Consider the following 22,442-nt stretch of genomic DNA (forward strand, 5'->3'; position numbering starts at 1 on the left):
ATATTGTGGAGCACTGTGTCATTTAACTTTAATATGTATCATATTCATCTCAAACAATTTAAAATTCGTTTTGTACAATTTGACCATTTTTTGTACTTAACTACTTTAGTGAGCACTTTTTTGGGGTGGAGGGGTGGCAGTGGATTTGAGGTGATAAAAAGCATGTGCTTATCTGCAGGATGAAGGTGGCAATTTTATGATAGCACACACGGCTGAGCCGCCGGCTGCGGTAGGCGACCGGGGTAAAGATATTGCTTCACAGTTTGCTGTTTGCGGCCTCATATGCCACGCATATCTTCCTGTGCGAGCCTCTGCACTCGGCTGTTGATTTCCCAGTTTGACTACAAGCGCCTGGGCAGCAGACAGCAGACTGTTACACTCCTCCACTTCATTCCCCTGCAAAAAAAAAACTTCATATCGTCCTCTCTTTCTACTCTCATATGGACTGGTGGCAATGGCATTCCAGAGTAAAGTTCATTCAATGGATCTTCACTCTCCTCCACTAAGAGTGCAGTAATTGAATTGAAATCAAACTTAATTGGATTGCTGAAGGAATGTCAGTGAACAGTGAACGTCTTCCTGGGAAGGAGATGTACAGCTCAGGTCAGATTGTGCCTGTGTGTGTGATGAGGTGACACTCAATGACGATAAATTAGATTAGACTAATCATTTTCAGCATGAGGGCCGCCGTGTGCGGCTGCGGCTTGAACGAGGGCGTCGGGAACATGCTGACACTCAGCAGAGGCCGGGCCGGCGCTCACCATCACACGTCAAGTCAACTTCCTGTACAAGATAGCAGCTGAGCAACTTTCTTTTCTACTTCCATATATATCATATTATCACTGGAGAAATACAAACCCCTAGTGTACCGTATTTTCCGGACTATAAGGCGCACCTAAAAACCCCAAAAGTTCTCAAAAGCCTTAGTCCAGTGCGTCTTATAGTCCGGAAAATAGGGTATATGCAAAAGAGGCTACTTTGTAATAAATTTCCATGGATTGCTTTGCTCCATCACTTTTTTCCCTCCCCATCAGATGTTTGACTTCCAATCTTATTATTTCAACTGGCCAATTTTCATTCGACCGAAAGCGTCGGGAGTATCCCATGGGTCCACGCTACACATGTATTCTTGAATTTCTGCGAGAGAAGTAACTTCTCTTCTCCCTAAAGCCTTTTCTTTTTCATCAGAACTTGTTTCGGACTTCATTTTAGCTGTAGGCTCCGACAGGACTCCAATTAGATGGACGATGGAATTAATGAAATCTGTCTATCTTCTCCTCCTTCTCTTGCTCTATTTATCCCGGTGCTCAGGGGGACACTCGGTCTGGATTCAGTCAGCTCGGTGGCTTATCTCCTTCTTACTAAATTAAATATGTGTAATTGATGGTTTCATAAACAGAGCTAACCTTGCCAGGAGCAATCGGGAAGCGCCACTGAGGACATCCCTGTGAATATGGATTGCCTCAGAAAAAGAGTCCACCTTTTAGTTTCTTCCCCACGTCGTATTAGGGAATAGAAAAATAACAATTCCAGCTGCAATTGTTTTCTTTTTAGGGTCATGGTGTCTCCTGCCAGTACGCTGTGTTGCTTGTTATAATTTTACACTCACAAGAAGTTCCCTCATTCTTCCCCCGCTTTTATTGTTTGCATGCAAGCTCTCTGTGAAGAGACTCAGACAAAAGAAAAAAAATCGAACAAAACTTGACTGAACAGCGTTTTCAAAATTGATAATCACAAACATGGAGAATTCTGTGAATGTTTCCATTTTTAACTCAAACACAACTGCCACGCTAATGGAAATGAGCACAGATGCTATTTCAACCCACATAGAGCAGCAACCCAAACAAACCGAGTAATAATACTCAAAGGGAGTCAAACTCGTTCGTGCCAGATTGCATGAGACAAGGGCCTCACCTCCGACAGCCTCAAAAGCTGCCATCTACATAATGAATGCAAAGAAAAGCTTATACACATTTTTTCCACAGCCCCGCTATCAATAACACAGACATATCCATTAGTGTGAAAGAGCCTAGTGTGGGGCAAACACTCCCTCTAGCATTTAAACAAATCTCCACAGGGACTCATTCTCCCAGACTCCCCTGGGGTGGGAACACACACCGGTGTTGGTCCATATACTGTACTGCTGGGATTCAATTCTTGGAGAGGAGAAAGAGACACAACACACACATCAGGAATCACGTTTGCTCTACTCATGTGGACCGGGATATTTAAATTAATGAGTGAGATTGAGAGATGAAAAATGGCTAGGCAGAGGCTCTGACTTTGAGTAATGCTAGTAATTGGAGGGAAACATATAGGAATGCATTGATTAACAAATGCACGTTTTTCAAAACACACATTGCGTGGAGTGTCGTCATCCGACTAAAGTTGTCGTACAAACTTGCAATCTTCAGCGCAACTCGTGATATTTTGGTCAAATACTTGTTTACGTCTTCCCGATGTGCTGTCAATTTATCAAGCCCCAGTGAAGCTCACACCTTCTGTTAGCGTGTTACGATCCTATAGCCTTGCCCTGATTTATCGGCTGTCTCGCCGCAGCACTCTCTTGTGTGTTTAGGTGCTAATTAGAGAACAACACACCAGCACACATGCACGCACACAAGCGTGCAAGGCGCACACGTACGGTGCGACCGCAAGCTCACAGGTGATAGAGGCGGTGCTTTATCACCAGAGAAAAGTGGGTGTTGCGCCAAAAGAGGGCCTTAAATTACTAGTGACACCTCAAATAAGCCTCAACCGCACACACACTCGGAACCACACGCACACAAACACACACAAATACACACATTCATTTGTACAGAATATTAACCAGTAAATAAAACAACTATATATATATATATACCGTATTTTCCGCACTATAAGGTGCACCTAAAAACCTCCAATTTTCTCAGAAGCCGACAGTGCGCCTTATACTCAGGTGCACCTTATATATGGACCAATATTGAGCCACTACAGCAGGCGTGTCCAAAGTCCGGCCCGCGGGCCAAATGTATATATCTTATATATGGACAAAATTTTAAAATGGGCCATTCATTGAAGGTGCGCCTTATAATCCGGTGCACCTTATATATGGACAAAGTTTTAAAATGGGCCATTGATTGAAGGTGCGCCTTGTAATCCGGTGCGCTTTATAGTGCGGAAAATACGGTAATATAGAATAAATAAAATTAATAAAAATAAATAAATAAATAAATTATATATATATATATATATATATATATATAAGTTGCTTTTTCAATCCTCACTATGACCATCTGACTTTGCTCTATTTGACTGACCAAGTCCGCAGTAATCCCCCCAACCCCAGCAATCTGGAATGCCCAAGAGGGAAAAGTGCACTGCATCACTCCATAAATGTATGAGTGTCCAAAATGAAGAGGCGCTGAGAAATGTGTGGGCAGCAGACTGGGAAGGATGGCCAAGCTTACTAACAGGATTGAAGGGGGGGGGGGGGGGGGGAGTGATGGAGGTGGAGAGGCTCAGGTTTAAAGGATGAATTGCAGAGGTGCGAGGAGGTTCATGTGGAAAATTGTGAATAGAGGTGTCATTAGATGATTGTCTATCTTTTATTTTGATTCATACCTTGATAGTCTCAATTTAGCATCCCTTGACACTTTGCTTTCTTTTATGTTGGTGTTATAAGATAGACAGGTAAACTCATTAAAGTGACAAGTGACAGTTCATATTCGTTTGATTATAATCGACTCACATAATTATGGTGGAGTTGGGAAATAAGGCCACCCACAAATAAATCAATAGCAGTCAATGGAATATATACGTACAGTTTGTGGTTGGTGAGAAGAAGACTTGTTGAGTCCCAGAAGGTCAAAGAAAGCCATGAGGGATATTTAATGAAAGGTTCCTTTTTCCTCTTTATTCTCCTTCCTTTCTGGAAAGATGTACATTGGTCTCCCCCCCGCCTCTTTCAATCCTTCAATGACTTGAAATGACTACGGGGAAAGTTATGCGGAGTTCAGGTGGAGTTCAGACACAGACCTGCTCGCCCCTTCTTCTCTAGCCGCCTCTCCGTAAGCCGACATGTGAAAATCTCCCTCGGCTTCCTCTTGACATGGGATCAGCTGAAAGCCCCCCATGAATGGCTATCGCCATTCATTCCCCACCGAGGCTCGGACTCGAGATGCTTCTGCAACATTTATTTTTGTTGGTGCAGAGGTGGCAAAAGAAAACCTCCAGATACGAACTACCAAGAAATCTACACAAGCTAATCAATTGCTCATCAGGACAACATGACATCAGGGTGTAATTGCAGAGGTTGCACTGACAGGATTTTTTCAGGGACTTCTTCCATGTGGCTCGCCCTTGCCCCCTAGTGGACAAGCACTTAATTGCACTGGTAAAATGCATGTCAGTGTGGGTCAACGTGGGTGTGACACTGCCAAACAACTGTCTCTCTCCTCTACAAGCATCCTGTAATCTTCCTGACATATCCAAGCCCCCCCCCCTGCCCATCACACCCCACCGTGTGCCTCACTGTAACGATCCTTATTAGGCAGCCTGCGACGAGTGAGATTTCATTAGGTCGTGCGCTGCGCATTTGCATGTGCACTCGTATGTGCTTGTGTGATCAGTGTGTAATCTATGTGACACCAGCCAGCCGAGAGAGCGACGAGGGATGAGATTTACTGGACAAACACAGCCAAACGATTGGGTAGAGCGCCTCGTTGTCACGATGAACGAGTGGAGCAGTCAGCGAGGCCTTAAGCAAATATATTTTTGCGGATCAAACATGGAGAATACAATCAGAATAAAGTTTTTAGACCGCTTTATATAATCGTAAAGAAAAATGTTTGACTTCGAGTGTGAGTATTTTTTGCAACATCTGGTTAACGTAGGAATGTCACGAGCACCAACTGTCAATTTTATCTTCGATACTCTTGAAAGTTCCACGCCACAACTTTTTATCATTTTATTTCAAGTCAGGCTTTTAATTTGACAACATTCTCTCTCATCCATATCTTCCCATTCCGCGCTCACTCGTCGGCCCTCTATCATATCGCGCGGCGTTTCCGAACCAATAAACGGAGGCACTCTGCTGGAGAAATGTATTTATCTTTCACATAAACTCCATTCCGGTCTCTCTCCAGTAGTTCTCCCTGGCACTTAATTTCTATTAATGGTTCTGCAACTGGCGCTCAAATCCAATACACCGCCAGTGAGGGAGCGCACATGGGGGAAATATGCATAGGCAATTATCCACAGTAATGTGCACCATCCAAAACCATGCATCTGTGCTCATTGTGTGTTCCGGGGAAACACCACGGCCACATGCAGGCGTATATTAAAGGTGGGGAACGTGAGGATAGGGGAAGTAGAAAGCCTTGTGATATTAGTGGAGCGACGTTACTGCAACGGGTCGCATTTATATACATGGCGTTTTTTAAATGAGGAAAAATGGTGATGCGCCGACCACTTAGATAGGTTATGTGCTGGGGAAATAGTTTTTTTTTTAAGAAATCCATATTCAATCTCCATGTTGGGTAAATAAGAATAATTCAGCATTCCATTTGGAATAAAAAAATGTTTTTTTTCTAGTAAACTCGGCAACAGAATTCGCTCGCATGTTTATGTGGCCACTTGTTGCTAGGCGGGGTTCGTAGAGTTAAATCTCAGCGGCACCACTGGCCTATAAAACAGTTGGCATATGCGGGAATGTCAAACTGCAGGCTGGAACAGCACACACGCTTGCAAATTAGTCCCAAAATAACACTATAATATTATGAGACATGTTTTTTTAACACATTCCCTTCACAAATGAAATGTGCATTAAATACATACAATTAAGTTAGTAACACCTCAGCGATTTTTTTTTTTTAACAGAAATGATTATCTTAGCTGGTAAAGACACAATCTATAACGATATAGTTATTTTTACAATATTTACCATTTTTGTTGTTATTTCCTGCAGATATGTCAGTTTTATTCCTAAATAGTACATTCTGATATTTTCGTAAGATGCAATTCCATGAACACTGTGCTAAACAATTATTTCACATTGTTAAAGTTTGATGTCCTGCGACATTCTTCTAAAACATATGCAGCGACTCAATAAAGTTTGCGTGAAAGTGTAAGAAAGATTCACTACCATCTGCAAAGGTCAAGGGGTGCAAATATTTGACCCTCTTCGGGCCACTATCGGGCCGCGCCGGTAATCATCGTCAACATTGCGTGTGAACTCCTCGACCGGGTGATAGTAACATTTTACCCACTGCCATTGTACCCGGAGAGGCTTCGGATATCTGACTGCTTATAAATATAACACAGCTCAGTGGGACAATGACAGGAGACCAATAACGGGCTCCTGGCCTTGTAAAGCTTCCATCTGCAGAAGAAACACAAAACAAATAAACCCGGAGGAGCTCGCACACACAAGCCTATTAGAGTGGCCGTAATGATACGGTGGAGTGTTTTCAAATACACCGCGGTGTGTTAAACTTTTATAGGCTGAGGTCAGTGATGAGGTGGGCTCAGATATGATGGGATGAGGCCTAATATGCTGCTTTATTGATACTAGGTGTGTGATTGTGTGTCTATGTGTGATGGTCGGATATATCTTTCATGCATGTCCCGTGTGTGATTTTCACTTTTTGTGTGCGGTCTTGCTTATCGGATCCCCGCGCTTTCTCTAAAACGTTAAATGTTATGGACGCCTGGCGGTGACCCCCCCCCCGTGTCACTTGTGACCCCTCCCTCCCCTGTTACGCTTTGCATCCAATCATCTTCTTTCTTTTATAACCCATCCATTGTGTCCTATAAAAAAAAGCAATGTATTTTTTTTTCACTTCGGACCAGCAGAAAAACAAAATATTCTTTACTGTTGTTTCATAAAACAAAAGTTTCACAATAGATTTGTCCAGCGCTACTCGGAAAAATGTGCATTTCTTTTCACCGCGTAGTTTTTGAAAAATGTAAAGTAAAAAAAATGCTCCCTAAGAGACTCAAGCAGGCCCAGTGAGCGAAATACAGCACATTAATGTTTTGCAATATATTTGTTCGTTTTTTTCTCATGAACCCGGGCCGGTCTGGTCGGCTGTGTGTCAGCATGTGTGCGTTCAAAGCAAGCCTGAGGGGAAGGAGACTCCAACCGGCCCGCTCCATCCCAGAGCTAAATTACACAAGCCAGCCGTGATTTCATGCTTGACTTCTTTACTTTTCCCTTCTCTGCCCTGCTCTCCTCCTTCTCTGTCTCATTTACCTCCGCTTTAACCCCGCGTGGATCTTATCTGGTTAAGGAGCAAAAAAGAGGTGAACCACGTATGAATATTTCATCTGTGTTTGCATTAGCATTTTCTCCACCGATTTCATTGTTTTATGTATAAAACATGCGGCGTCGCACCCCTTGCACCCGGGTCGTAGCCCTTGCGCCCCGAATCACAAGCCTTCACCTTAACACCTATGTGTGTGTTTTACGTGTATGTTGATGGACCTGCGTTTTGCGGGGGTGCGCGAGGAGCCAGGGGTGAGAGCGAGGCTAACACCGGCTCATCCTTCCCCTTTCGCGCACACTCCTCCGCCCTCAGGCTGGATTAGAAGATGAGGTGGGAGACAGAGTGAGATTGGAAAGGAGAGAAAAATGTGTTGTGAGGAAAGAAGAGATTAAGAGTGAATCTATATGAAAGTCGGTTGCGTTTTGGGGGGGCTGTTGGCTTGGATCCCAGTTTTGATATGACTTGAGATGATGCGGCCTTCGCAACGGCGCCGTTTTTTTTTTTTTTTGCCAAGGCCGTTTTTCTGTCTGACGGCTCACTTTCTATTTTATCACTTAAATGAGCGGGCGAATATAGAAAACGGGCCAGGCCGGCTGGCCGATTCAATACGCAGCTCAGCAGGTGTATGATGATTCTGGGAAATGGCTGCATGAAGCCATTCTGACCCGACACCGTATCTCTTCTGAGCTTCTGAAAATTGGCTCCTTTAAATGTATAGTTTCTCCAAAAATTACCATAAGAGTCATTTGAACCAGAGAGGCACTGACGGGTAGATCAAATATGAAGACGCTTGACCCGAGTGGGTGTGAAATGCTTATTTACCCTCAACACTGTGTGTGTGTGTGTGCGTGTGTGTGTGTGTGTGCACCTGTGTGTGTGTCCCCAAAGACAGGTTTGCAGGCCAGTACAGGGCCATGAATCATTTGGTCGGAGGCTGCACAAAAATATACTTTATTTTCTCATTTACATGAATCAGCATAAAATATACTTCAGTTGCTCCAAAATGGAAGAAACCAAAAAATTGTCCATTTAATGGCTTTTTTTGTAATGTTTTCTCAAGTGTGAATTGATCCCTATTTTTTTTTTTTTTAATTTTATAGCCAGGAATAATCTTATCTTCCCTTATATATTTCCTTCTCACACTTTGGGTGTGATCTCACATTTAGCCTCGTTCACTCGTGGGAGTTGTACAGAGCATCAAGTATGCAGCACACTTGATTGCACATTAATTTGCACATGGATTGAAACCTGTCTTCCTTTCTGCATAAACATCCCGTTTTTAATTTCAGCAAGATGACAAACGCCGATTACAGCTGTCACGTCACCGCTAACTAAACAAACAGCAATTTCCTATCTGCGCTTTTTCTGTTTGACCAATTGCTTTGCCTGAAAAATGATTTGGCCGTGTTACACTTTCGCAACCAAAGCAGGTGCCCCCCCCCCCCTCACACCTCCCACACACACATCAGACATCAATGAGTCTTCACCAAGATGAAAGTTGGTGTGTTGTGTTACCTTGAATTAGAGCTACGCTTTCAAAATTCAAAGTATTTGTAATCAAATCTCTGGGGACCATCTGTTTTGGTCTGGATCTTCAAACTGGTTCGTACGTGGATAAATTGACTTTTCTTTTTGGAAAAGTAACAAAACTTCATCCTGAGAGCTGACGAAAGAAACAAAACAATCGTTCATTTTAACGGCAGTTGAACCCACAAAATCGATCCAAATATGCAGCACAACCAAAAAAAATCATAAAATAATAATATTTAATGACACTTTAAATATGAACCCACAAAATAGATCCAAATATGCAGCAAAACAAAAAAAATCATAAAATAATACTATTTAATGACACTTTCAATATTTTTTAAATAATTTATATAAATAAAATAAATAAATAAAAATTTAAATATTTTTTAAAAATGCAAAAAAAAATGTATTTGATGAATTACATGAATCAGAGCCTTCCTCTGTGATTTCCTCTCTCGTAATAGTTCTAATTCGTGTCTGTCTGCAATTACGCACACGCAACAAGTGAAGTCCATCAATCAATGCGTGCTGACGGCTACGGATAATTTCCCCTTCCTTTTATTTAACCGTGCTTCATAATTCATCTTGGCTTTCAATCATACACAACATATGTTGCGCTGTCGAAATTATTCGTTGCATATTTTCTCGCCGATGTGACAGCGCGCTGCCACTTATTGCACTTAACTGCTTGACTTAAATGGTGTGAACATTCAAAGTAGTGCATAGGTAATGCATTAGGGAAGGGGAAAGTGTGGCATAAGAGTTCCAATTAATAGCTGTTAGGAGTGAAGCTCTATGCTCCAGCTTTAAAAAGTTTACAAAAATCGGTAATTTGCTGCATGTTTGCATATTAACAACTCTGACAGCCTCTCAGCAAGGCAGACTTGCTTAGTTATTCAGCGATAATGAGAGCACCTCGCTGTCACACATGCGTAAGAAAAAAAAGATTTCTTTTTAACCTATGCGAGGTCTTACTGGATCTGTGGATTAGAAAAAACACATTCTGGAATTTTTTTTTGTGTTTGTGTACAAAATTGTGAGGCTCATTTACCGTATTTTCCGGACTATAAGGCGCACCTAAAAACCTACAATTTTCTCATAAGCCGACAGTGCGCCTTATAGTCCGGTGTGCCTTATACGTATATGGACCAAATTCCTAAATTTAAACTGTCCCGAAGCATTGTGTCATGAAATCAATCATAAGTGGCCCCCTGAAGACTATGAATCATGAATCAAAAAGACTATGGATCATTATTTTGTGATTATAAAGTCATTTGTTGCATCTGAAGTTGAAATAAAAAAGATAAAATGGAGAATGATTTGGTTTGGATTAAAAATCTGACATGATGCATCAATGGTGCGCCTTATAGTCCGGTGCGCCTTATATTAGGACAAAGTTTTAAAATGGGCTATTCATTGAAGGTGCGACTTATAGTCCGGTGCGCCTTATAGTCCGGAAAATACGATACATATGAACTCCGCCTCCACCAATTAAATGCTTGTCTGTCATTTTTGACAGACGACAGTCGACCTTCTGAATCAAATCAAAACTCCGAATACATATAACGAGTGTTTTTCGACCTGCCTTGTTTGTAAACTCCCGCTCTATAAATAAAACTAACTTGAATCCAATCTTTTCTTTTTGACAGTCAGTCCACCCAATAAAAATTCAAGCCGCCACCCATCTTGGCTCCTGAACCAATATTTGGCAAAAGCTGCTTCCAGAGGCACTGAGACAAGTTGAACTCCCCAGCCGTGAACTTTAATTGACCTCTCTGAGGGGCCGGCTTGGATCTATCATCTTAACAGAGGCGATTCACAGCCCCCCCCCCCCTCCTTCCACATATGTCATGAGAATTGCTCAGTGGTGACACACATAAAAACCCACAAAAGTCACACACTGTAGAACTCATTGACTCAACCCAACTTCTTTCTACATTGTGACTTGAGTTTCATAATCCGACCCAAAAGTAGAAAGGTTAAACACACTTAAAGAAACCCAAGTAAATCTGATTGACTGCTAAATGTTAATGACCCCCCGCGGGCAGCACGCCGCTGTATCCTCCCGTCACGTTATAGCGCAACGGTTATGCTATAGTGCCTCCGTCTTTGCACGCCACGCGGCGGGGACGGCCTACTGTACAGCTGGCACGCAGCCAGGAGTCCTTCCACTCGATGGTCAGGCAGGGAAATCAATCAAACATGGCTTGTCAGGGCCCTGAATCCATTACGGCGGGGAGAGTGCTGAGGCTTGAATAAACAGCCATGACAAGGAGAGACAATTAGCTCGAATTCGGTAGGTTGTCGGGAGAGCGGCTCGGGGATTTGACGGTCCCGCCTGGCCTAGTTTGGCCCACCTCGACGCAACAGCGTGGCCGCTTTATTGCCGTTAATTCACGAGGCCCTCTCTTGCCGCTCTCTTTACAGCCTAAGCAGGCAAAATCCATTTAAATAAACACCGGCGCTGCACAATGATGACTGAGGTGTTTAAAGGCACTGATGCAGGAATAGCGCACACGCTGCCTCGCAACTGGGACCATTAAGACATTTCAAGTAGTGACTCCAACAATGGCCGGCTTCTTCGGATTTATATCCCGCACTGTAAAGCGATTTCAACACGCTCTCGTACATACGTCTTAATGTAGGCGTAATTTGCACAACCTGCAAAATGAGATCATGCGTTTGGAGTATTGATAAAGAATTTGCAAGGAAAACAAAAGAGGGAGTCATGTCTGACTCATATGTGTGACAACATGAGGTGGTCTTTGTTTTCCATGGGTCGGCCACGTAATTAACTGAGACGTTTAATGCTAAGGAGAAAGGTGGCTTTTTTTTTTGTAGCATACGATGGCATTATTGTCTTAACATGCATTTTGCTCCTCCTTTGCATATCGCCGCCACCAACAGTGTCTCAGTGGCGCAGCTTGACAGTGACACAAAGCTTCCCATTCGTGAGCATGCATGATAAAGTAAACAGGGGATTATTTGGCAAAAACATCAGTCAATAGTGCTGCGAGCTGTCTAAAACTTTGCCGGGAGTGCCTTTAGGCTATGACCATTTATTATTTATATGCTTCGATGAGGGGGAAAAAAAAACAACAGTTTGAGTATTCATACAGTAGCTGATGAAGACTTTAGTGAGTGTGTAATTCTTCTTTTCATTTCTACACTGCAAAAAAAAGAAGCTGTGCGAACTCAAAATGTCAAAGCTTATAAAATGTTTCGATCGGCAATTACACTAAATATTTTAGTTTTTGTGCATTTTCAATTTATAAATTTAATCATCCCCTAACTTAAAATAATCATTAAAAAAATCTTTTTTTTTCAGAGTGCTTGAATATTTCAAAACTACATTTTACTAAGAGTCATGTAAGTAACATTGCTTGCGTTTAACTTTGGTTTCCTCTATACCCACCTTTGACCACGTTCATATAGAAATATTTATATTAAATCCAAACACCATGGTTAATTCATGAAGCTCTCCTTCGGTGGAAATGTTGCGTTTTAAGAGCTGACAGAATTCCTCTCGTAAAGTCCAATTTACGTCGCCGACTCTCCGCTCTCGCCCCGGCTCGTAAATCCTCACCTCCAAATACGTGAATGGACCTCTGTGCCGAACCTCCAACAATTTTCACACGCCAACCTCAGGCCAGTAAGAAAATAAGCATGAAGTTTCGCGTGCCATTATCAAACCCTCGGGGGGGGGGGGGGCCACGGAGGAGTACTTGAGTCGGCTTTGAATGCATTTGTGTCCGTTCCGCACGCATAAAGTCCCAAACGCGGGGTGATTGCATGTCGCAGAGTGCATTCGATCCGTCCCTGCGGGATGCCGTGCTTGAGTGGAAGTCCAGGTGGAGTCCCTAATGCATCGTATATGTGTGCACGCGTGCTAGAATATTCATCGAAAGGCAAGACTATAGTCTGAAAGCATCGGCGTCGACCGCCTATGACACGCATGCACTGTTCTTAGATGGCCTTATTGATTTCCACCGGCAGGGAGAGAGTGAGCGATGGAGCCAAGTGGAAGATTATTCAGAATAACATATATCTCTCAGTGGGAGTCCTGCATATAGTGAGTGACAGCGTCTCAGCTAAATTGTGATGAAATGATTGCTTCACTCTATGCTAAAGCCGCCTCTGTACTCGGCCTCCTCTCCACATGTATGATTCATATAAAGACGTGCGGAGAATTCCTTCAAAGCTCTCACATGTTTATGAGTCCATAACATCTGACGTGTTCATGTTTATGCTCCCAAGCCACATTTGACATTTTCTAGATAGGATAAATCATTAATGATGACCTCAATAGGCGCTCACATCTTTGGCCAGCAGATCAATAAAGTGGTTAGGAGAGTAGGTCAGAGGGTCCCCGGGTGGTGCCTGTCACTATGCGAATGTAAGCGTCTTTCTCGCCAGCCTCCCAAACAGTCGGGAGCAGCACGCCACTGTCAAACATGGCCACTAATTGGCGGTCAAACGTGACACCGGCAGGATTGCAGCTGCTTTTCCAAGATTTTTATTTTATTTTGCCGCTTCAAGCAAATCCCTGGGTGCAAAGCGGTGGGAGTTTCATTCATTATTGATTCGATCCAAAAATGAAAGCAGAAACGCTCAGTGGGGACTGGGCATCTTTTTGCCCCATGCAGGAAGGAAAAAAAACAAAAACGGTTGACCGCCAAACAGACCAGAAAACATCTTTTACCGGACACTTCATTAGGTACCCCTGACTGAATGTTAGGCTAACATTTACTATGCTGTAATGATATAATATATTCACAGCAATCCTGCTTTGAGAATTGGTATCTATCTAGTACACAGATGATGACATGGTGTTATGTAGTCACTTGCCAAGCTTGGCAGTGTCTCATCTCAGTCCTGCTCAATGATTCAGCTGTGCGGCATTGACCTCCACCTCACCTTGGCAAAAAATCCCCAACCAAATGGACACTTGGCAGCCAGCACACACTCTGGATATAGAAGCGTGTGTGCCCACTAGTGATAACACACACACGTGCACACACACAGTCTCTGGCAGCGGTTGTAATGCTGGGTGAAACAAAGGGGCAGATGGTTGTCAAGTGAGAGTGCCAACACTTGCAAGGCGGTTAAAATATGCATTTGTGTTTGTGTGTAAGCAAGGCAAGTGTATTTGTATAGCACATTTGGAAAAACAAGGTGATTAAAAGTACTTCACATGAAACATAAATGAGTAAATATGTCCTCACGGATATCTCTGAGGTAGTTTTAACCAGGTTAATGCATACCCGGCAGCAGCAGGAATATGGTTTCTCCCACTGCTCATCAGTATTTGTTTTGGCCTGTTCTGGCTCGTGTGCCAGAAGTGAGAATAAGAGACCTGAATCTTCTCCATATACCGTATTTTCCAGACTATAAGGCGCACCGGACTATAAGGCGCACCTTCAATGAATGGCCCATTTTAAAACGTTGTCCTTATATAAGGCGCACCGGACTATAAGGCGCACCATTAATGCATCATGTCAGATTTTTAATCCAAATCATTCTCCATTTTATCTTTTTTATTTCAACTTCAGACGCAACTAATTACTTTATAATCACAAAATAATGATCCATAGTCTTTTTGATTCATGATTCATAGTCTTCAGCGGGCCACTTATGATTGATTTCATGACACAATGCTTCGGGCCAGTTTAAATTTAAGAATTTGGTCCATATATAAGGCGCACCGGACTATAAGGCGCACTGTCGGCTTTTGAGAAAATTTTAGGTTTTTAGGTGCGCCTTATAGTCCAGAAAATACGGTAATCCCTGGACACTTTATTAGGTACACATTCTAATGAGATCCACGACAAGAGGCTGGAGCTAGCGTGTTGCTAACAAAAGGAAAATAACTGAGGATTAATTTTTAAGGGTCCTCTTGAAATGAAACCATATGAGAGTCACAAATCTCAACCACTCGGATTTAATTGGCCGGCTCACTCCTGTCCTCCATCCAGCGAGCATCACATGAATGAGACTGTCCACTCCATGTCATCGAGCCATTCAACGGCCATCCACTCTAATCCATCCCAAGTCGTTAGCCCTGTCCGCAAGGCTAATCATCATCTCATCTGGCTTCAGTTAGCCAAAGAGCAAGAATGAGACGGTTAAATATTCATGTCTCACCGCGCCGTAATATCCTCCTCAATAATGTTTGAACCTTTTGACCCGAGCTAATCGGCGGTAATCTCGCAGTCACGCTCATCAGTGATCAAGCTGACGTGATGAGCTTGATGAGATTTTGACAGCAAGTCGCACACACACAAAAACACAACCTGGGATTGTTATTATACATCTGGAACGCACCGTGACACTGGCGGTAGGCAGCGTTCCTGGAAATTGACATCATTCATTTTCCCCGGAGGCATGTCGCTATGACATCACTCGATTAATGGTGGAACAATTAATTATGACCTATTAGGCGGGCGAATTAGATTAGCTCGTGAAAAAAGAATATATCCATGTGATAATATTACACCAGGATACATTAATGTCTTTTTGGATGAGACGCAGTCAGCTATCTAATTATAGCTATGATAAATGCCATTTCTCATATGATAATGCGTCTGTACCTCAACAAGGCTATTTGCTACATTGTTGTAATTTGATTACATTGAAAGTCAGTGTGAGAATTCGACATAAAGCAAAGTGACAGCGTGTGGCGCTTTAAATGAAACTTTCATATAGATGAGCCGTTTAGCCCCATGCAATATTTGATAGCGGCTATTTAATGCACGAACATGTTATTGTTTTTAAATATGGATGTTGTTATTGCTTCAAAGATGCCTGCAATGATAAATATGACAATGAAGCGTTAATATTTGCTGAGGGCGATTTACCGCACATTTAATATAAATTGACGAATGTCTTTTAACTATACATACTAGTCTTGTTTTGATTCCCCGGCAAGTAAAAAAACAGTTGTCAGAAAAATAAATACTCAAAAAATCTACGTTTGTGTTTTGTTGCATCCCCCACTGTTGCATATAATGTCTGTTGCATATTTATGCTGTTTTGATTCCCTGGTGTTGCATTTGCGTTTAATGGAAACAACATTTCTGTGTTTCATATCAGATGCCCTGGCTGTCCCATTGTGAGGATTGCCACAAACAAAGACGCCCAAGCTGATGGAGCACTCACTTAACCCTTGCTGCATTCTACTGACATCTAGCGGGAGGAAAAGGAACTGCACTAACTGTGTGTGACCCAGGTAAGCATCTGCGCACTCACACTCAACAGACACAAAGCTCCCCACTTGCCAATACATCAGCGTATCGATTTACTCGCCGCGACCTTGAACGATCAGACAAGTGGAAGCGCCTCGTCGGGCCTGAAGCCATCCATCGCTCGCCCCCACCCCCGCTATACTCGTAATGACTTGAGGGGAGACGGCGAGCAAACAGGAGCCCGCTGAGATGGACCTCTGAACCAGTGGGCTCTGCAACAGCCTTATGTTGCGGCCAGCCTCCCCTCTAGGCAACAGTCTGTTGCGGGTAAAGGAGCAGAACTGGGTCAGCCTGTCTGAGACGAGAGCCATGTTTCGTGAGAGGGAAAGTAGCCCATGCGCCTAAATGGAGCTTTATGCTTAGCGGGATTATGTAAGGGATATATATGGAATTTAGTGAGTTAAGATGCTAATCAGGTGGATGATGAAAGATGAAGTAAAGTCATACCTGAGAGGGGGGGGTCCATGAAAACAGGTAGCGAGTGTATTTTAGCATCTAACACATTGATGATGTCATCTTGATGTGAATAGGAGTGAAACAAACACTTTTCAGTGCTATAAATATTTTAGCTGTCCACAACTTGAAAGGCGTATCATGACAGCTTCATTTTTTTTTTATATATATAAAAGTAAGACTCCTGCAGACAAACACTGTCTGGAAATTCTTATACCGTATTTTCCGGACTATAAGGCGCACCTAAAGACCTAAAATTTTCTCAAAAGCCTACAGTGCGCCTTACAGTCCAGTGCGCCTTATATATGGACCAAATTCCTAAATTTAAACTGGGCCGAAGCATTGTGTCATGAAATCAATCATAAGTGGTCCGCTGAAGACTATAAATCATGAATCAAAAAGACTATGGATCATTATTTTGTGATTATAAAGTTATTTATTGCGTCGGAAGTTGAAATAAAAAAGATAAAATGGAGAATGATTTGATTTGGTTTAAAAATCTGACATGATGCATTAATGATGCGCCTTATAGTCCGGTGCGCCTTATATAAGGGCAACGTTTTAAAATGGGCCATTCATTGAAGGTGCGCCTTATAGTCCGGTGCGCCTTATAGTCTGGAAAATACGGTATAGTGCTCATTACATATCCTTACAATATTCTCCAAAATAGAACTTCCTGAAAAATAAGAAGCACACAGAGAATGCTTTAAAAAATATACTTTTTTAGGCGCAATAATGAGTTGCGCATCACATCTGTACTTTTCATCATAGGATGTGACACGTGATGGCCCATTAGTTCCCAAAGTGCTATTCTGTTCCATGAATTGCTCCCCTTATAGAATATTTCCCCTCGCTTGTCAACACGACATGCATTATTCATGTTAATGCTCCATTATCTGACGCTCGGCGTGAAGTTACGCACCCGCCGACGGGGTCCCGCGACCTCCTGAACCCGTCGGCGTGCCCTCAGCGTAGCATTAAAAAGCAGACGTTTCATTATGCGAGTGAGCACCTGCCTTTAAGAATTACCTGAACTAGCTTTTTAATTGTGCAGAAAAAAGGTGTTTGTGAGCCATTTAAGAGCGTTAAAGATAAACCGAGAACATTATGGGGTGTTTTCGGCTATTCACGCATGGGTTTATAGGAAGGGAATGTAAAACAGCCGGATGCTATTGCAAGTTATGGTTTGTGTGGATAAGGAATTTATGTCGCGGTATAAAAGTGTATTCCGCCTTTTTATTATAAACAACCTCGATTGAAGTGCCAGCTTGTCAAAAGTACACGCTGGGATCGCCGCCAGTATTTCTACTGAAAAGGATTAGATGAGGGGAAAAAGAAAAAAACCTTTAGTCTTCTCAGTCATCAAATTTATTGTGGATGTGGAAGACGGGTGACGAGCCAATAAATGAAAGGCTTTTCACAGCTAATTAAGATGATGCTGGGAGGTTATTGACAGCGGCTTTATGGGCGGCGGTGACTTGATGCACAGGTTATTTTTAAGATACCAGATGAGCACAATGCATAATTTATCACAGCGTACAATACGTCTCCCAAGCCGCTGAATAAAAGAATAGAAATGATCGGGCTTCGAAATGAGACACATGGAAGAATCACGTTCTCTTAAAGGCAAGTGCAATTATGTGGCAGCCAATCAACAGTCAACATTTACTTCCTGTATCTGACCTTGCTGGACTTGTAACCATGGAAATGCTTTTTTTTTTTTTTGACTCGAGCACAGCTGGTCATTGAAAAATATATATTTTTTCTATCTTGGAAAAAATATGATTCTGCCTTTTGTGGCTTACAGAGTATATTGTGACAAATCTGCCACACACACCAATTATAATATTATAATTCCATTGTTTCTATTCACACAACGTGTTGTCTTTTCATTTGACATCTATGACAGTCTGCATATTTAATATGTTTTCAAGAAACGGGCAAATATTTACAGAGCATTTGTTGACAGGATGTGAACTGTGTGTTTAGCTACATGAGAGACTCAAATCATCAGCGTGTGTGTCATTGCAGTTTTGCAACAACAACTCAAACTGAGCATTAGTGTCCTTGCTCTTGGGTTGGATATTATCGTCCGGATTTACCTCGAGTCGCTTTCGACCGGTGTCTGCATGCGTTATTACGGAAGCGTGGAAATGAATCAATCTCACAAGGCCACCGATCGCGTGCATGAAATGTAGCCTGATAACTTGGAAATAAAAATGTAGGACTGGGCATCTTCCATGAAGGCGGAAAATGAAAGGAATCAATCTTACAGATGCATGAAAATAACAAAAGGAAATAACATCACAAACACATGTGCGTATGTATATAAGCTTGGCTCATCTGGGGATGGTTATGGAGCCACCTCAAGGCCAGGCGGTGCTTCTCAGTGCTTTTGCATGCACGCAACAATATAAGCGAGCCATCCGGCAGACACGTTTGGAGATTTACGACGAGTCCCCTGATGGGAGAATTTTTTATCGAGGCAAATACGGGTTCGGCAGATAGACAGCGTTATCTGCTGACATGCACACATATCAATTTGAGCTTATATGTATATTATATTGACGTATTTGTGTTTTTATTGCAGGTGCGTGGTGAGTTCAGGCGGCCCGCTTGTTTGGTTCTGGGGCAGAAGACTACAGGTGTGAGGTAAGCAATGACCAGAAGATTTTTTTTTTCCTTTTTTAAATGCATATGTTGCAGAAGCATGGTAAAAGTGAGAGTTGTGATATTTGGAGATTTCCTTTAACAAGAATTGAATGCAGTAAAATCCCCATCTTTTTGTTTTTATGCTTTGTTATGGATCTGCATCTGGATCTTGATTTTGAAAATATTCCAAACAGCTGTCAGTATAATCCAACGCAATTGTAGGGAACTGCAAACTAACCTAACCACACAACCCGAACCGCTACTCATGGCCACGTGTCATCGCACTGGCCGCGCATGTTTTCATGCCCGATTTGAGCATGCTGGCTTTATTACCAAGTGTATGTAAGTGCGTAATGCCCTAGAAAAGTGGAAGCGGCGCAAGGCTTTCCTATGAGGATGGAGGCAGATACGCTCCAACGACTGCAAATCATCATGAGACTCGCGCTCTTGTGGGAGGAGAAGTCTGAGATTGGCTGGATATAAAAAATAGCTGTATATAAAAATATATTAAAAAAATTGCTGTATATAAAAATATATATATACTGTATTTTCCGCACTATAAGGCGCACCGGATTATAAGGCGCACCTTCAATGAATGGCCCATTTTAAAAATTTGTCCATATATAAGATATATACATTTGGCCCGCGGGCCGGACTTTGGACACGCCTGCTGTAGTGGCTCAATATTATATATAAGGCGCACCTGATTATAAGGCGCACTGTCGGCTTTTGAGAAAGTTGGAGGTTTTTAGGTGGGTCTTATAGTGCGGAAAATACGGTATATATCTTTTTTTTATATACAGCAATTTTTTTATATACGTTTTTATATTTTTTTAATCTTTATATATCTTTTTTTATTGGCATTGCAATGACGCAACGCAACATGTACAACACGCGTGTGATCCGATGTCATCAGGCTGATCTGGTGCCATTTTTTTTTCTGCGAAGTTCCAGTATGTCGGCATTGATAATGAAGTTTCTTTATCATTCATTCATCGGCCGACCAATACGCCTTTGATGAGTTCATGTGCGATGAAGCTGTGAAGATGAATGGCGATGCGGTTGGGTTGACGACACGCTGTTTCATCAGCCTCATTAGGAGAGCTACATCGCTGATATTTATAGATTGTAACACTGCGGTACACGCAATTCGTTTTCACTTTACGCTTTGACACTTTGGTACATATATTTTCACTTTACGCTTGGACACGTAAAGTCAAACACTTACCTTATAAATGTTGATAAAAACTAAAAAAAAATGATTAGTTTCTACAAAATTAATTTTGCTATTTACAGTATTATCACAGTATGAGGTAATTAATGACTATAAAGTATTTACATTTTTCAGTTGCATGAGTGCGCTTCATTTACATATTAGCTCATTATCATGTTTTAGAAGGTTGGCGCCACAGGGCAACTTGTTGTTCCTGATAATGACGAGCCTCGAAGCAATTAAACAGTTTAACTTTTTTTTAAACCATCTCACATTGCCAAATTGATGTCAAACCAAACACGCCGCTTTCCAAATCTAAAGTTCACATGAAGCCAAAAGTTCTTTGTGCGAAATCTTTGGCGCAGTCAAACACCTCGGCACGTCGGAGTCTTTGTCGAGCATTAAAAATGTTAATTGGAATTTTGAAAAAGAAAAGAAAATACTATCCCACCTTCTCTAGTCACAGGCTGTCAAAATGCAATATTCCAAATTAGATTGTATTTGGATAATCTTTTGAACTGTAATGGGTTTCCAGCCAGCAGGCATATTACTATTGGCACATCATTATTAAACAAAAGTGACACAGAACCATCACTTTGCAGGCGGCGCCAGATAAACGTTCGACACCGTGCAAATAATATTAGTTCTGCTTCCAGAGTCACCGGCTTATCTCTGTATGCTATATTGGGTTCATATCCTCGTCTGCCGGCGAGGGCCTTCTGACAGAAGTGTCTAAATTTATGAGTAGCCCGTATGAATAGTCTGCCGGGTGTGCGTACGATGTAACTTGTGTGTCACGCATTAACGCTTTTATATGTAAATGACGTGTTTGTGCGCACGCGTGGGCGTCTGGGATAGACGGGCGCGCGCTTTCTCGCACCCGTGCCAATAAAAAAGTACACATTCATATGTAAATGAGCGTGTGTATCCGCGCCCGTAGATGCAGACGCGACCCATATCATGGCATAATGAGATCCGCCACTGTTGGTTACCCTCAGACAGAGGTAATTATGGCTGTAGTGAAGGCAGCACGGACGAGCACGTATTCACGCGGGCCTCAATCCCGTTGACAGGCCCTGTCCATTTGGCAACGGGAGGCGGCAAATGGGATGTGATAAATTGGAGCGGCATCCGCTTTCTAATCAGCGTCACCCAACCTGTTATGAGATTCAACAACAGGAACAAAAAACGCGATTAACCGGAATCGGACCAAAAAAGCAGATTGTTCGTCGAAACGGGACAAAACCCGTTTGATTAATCTTTGTGTCCATAAACAATTTACAAAAAGAGTCATGACATTAAACAGAGGATGATTTTCCAGAGAAGTGACATCCCGTTTTTTTCACCCAAGGTTACGGTACTTCATTCCTATATTGACCATTTTTTCTAACCGCCCTTTCCACTCGACAAGCTCTCCATCGTGTTTGCACGCCGGTAATCCCTCCATCCGAGTTAACTTGTGATTTATTCGCTTGCTACTCGCCTTGAACCTCCCGACCACAATCTTAGCCCGTTCGCCTCGTCTTGCTCGCTTATTTCCGAGACCTAATGCGGAGCCAACAATGACACTTTAACGCCGTGAGGTCTTTGACGGAGAGCGAGGTCGTTTGTGGAAAAATAAATCATGTGGATGTTTGTTCATTTTCATTGCTGGTTTGTGTCATGTGAGAGTTGGTGTCAAAGAAATAAACATATTCAGGGCATAAAGATATGTAAAGTGACTCAGGATAAGAAGCATCACTTCTCATGACACCTACATCGCTCTGTTTTTTGGGCGCTAGCAGCTTACAAAAAACCCTGGCGGGATAAATTCGGGATGTTGTCTGTGGTGTGAGGCCAAAAGGCCAAAGAAGAGTGCAAAAGCTCCACGGGCGATCCAGAGATTCTACTCGGAACTGGGTGATGGAGATACTACCAAAACAACATGAAGTTGACTTTTGACTTTGACTACGGGCACAAATAGCATGCTGTTTGGAGAAGTTGTCCTAAAACCCCTTCCAGGTTTTCGAAAACTCCTGCAAAACTTGTAATTGGAATGTGGCTTAGCCATTGGCTCAGCAGTACTTCGTACTCGAGGGCTTCTGTACGGAATGAAGATTTACA

General features: G+C 42.5%; 1 long non-coding RNA gene across 1 annotated transcript in view; it reads left to right on the forward strand.

Moving 5' to 3' along the window:
- The window catches only part of LOC119130862, a 163,233-nt gene that overhangs the window by 70,192 nt on the left and 70,599 nt on the right, over positions 1 to 22,442 (forward strand). Inside the window, exons 6-7 of the long non-coding RNA XR_005099542.1 lie at positions 15,870 to 16,005; positions 19,065 to 19,126. This is a non-coding gene — a long non-coding RNA (uncharacterized LOC119130862). The remainder of the gene's footprint in view (positions 1 to 15,869; positions 16,006 to 19,064; positions 19,127 to 22,442) is intronic.

Source organism: Syngnathus acus, chromosome 11 (genome assembly GCF_901709675.1).
Source record: "Syngnathus acus chromosome 11, fSynAcu1.2, whole genome shotgun sequence".
In the NCBI taxonomy this organism is placed as follows: domain Eukaryota; kingdom Metazoa; phylum Chordata; class Actinopteri; order Syngnathiformes; family Syngnathidae; genus Syngnathus; species Syngnathus acus.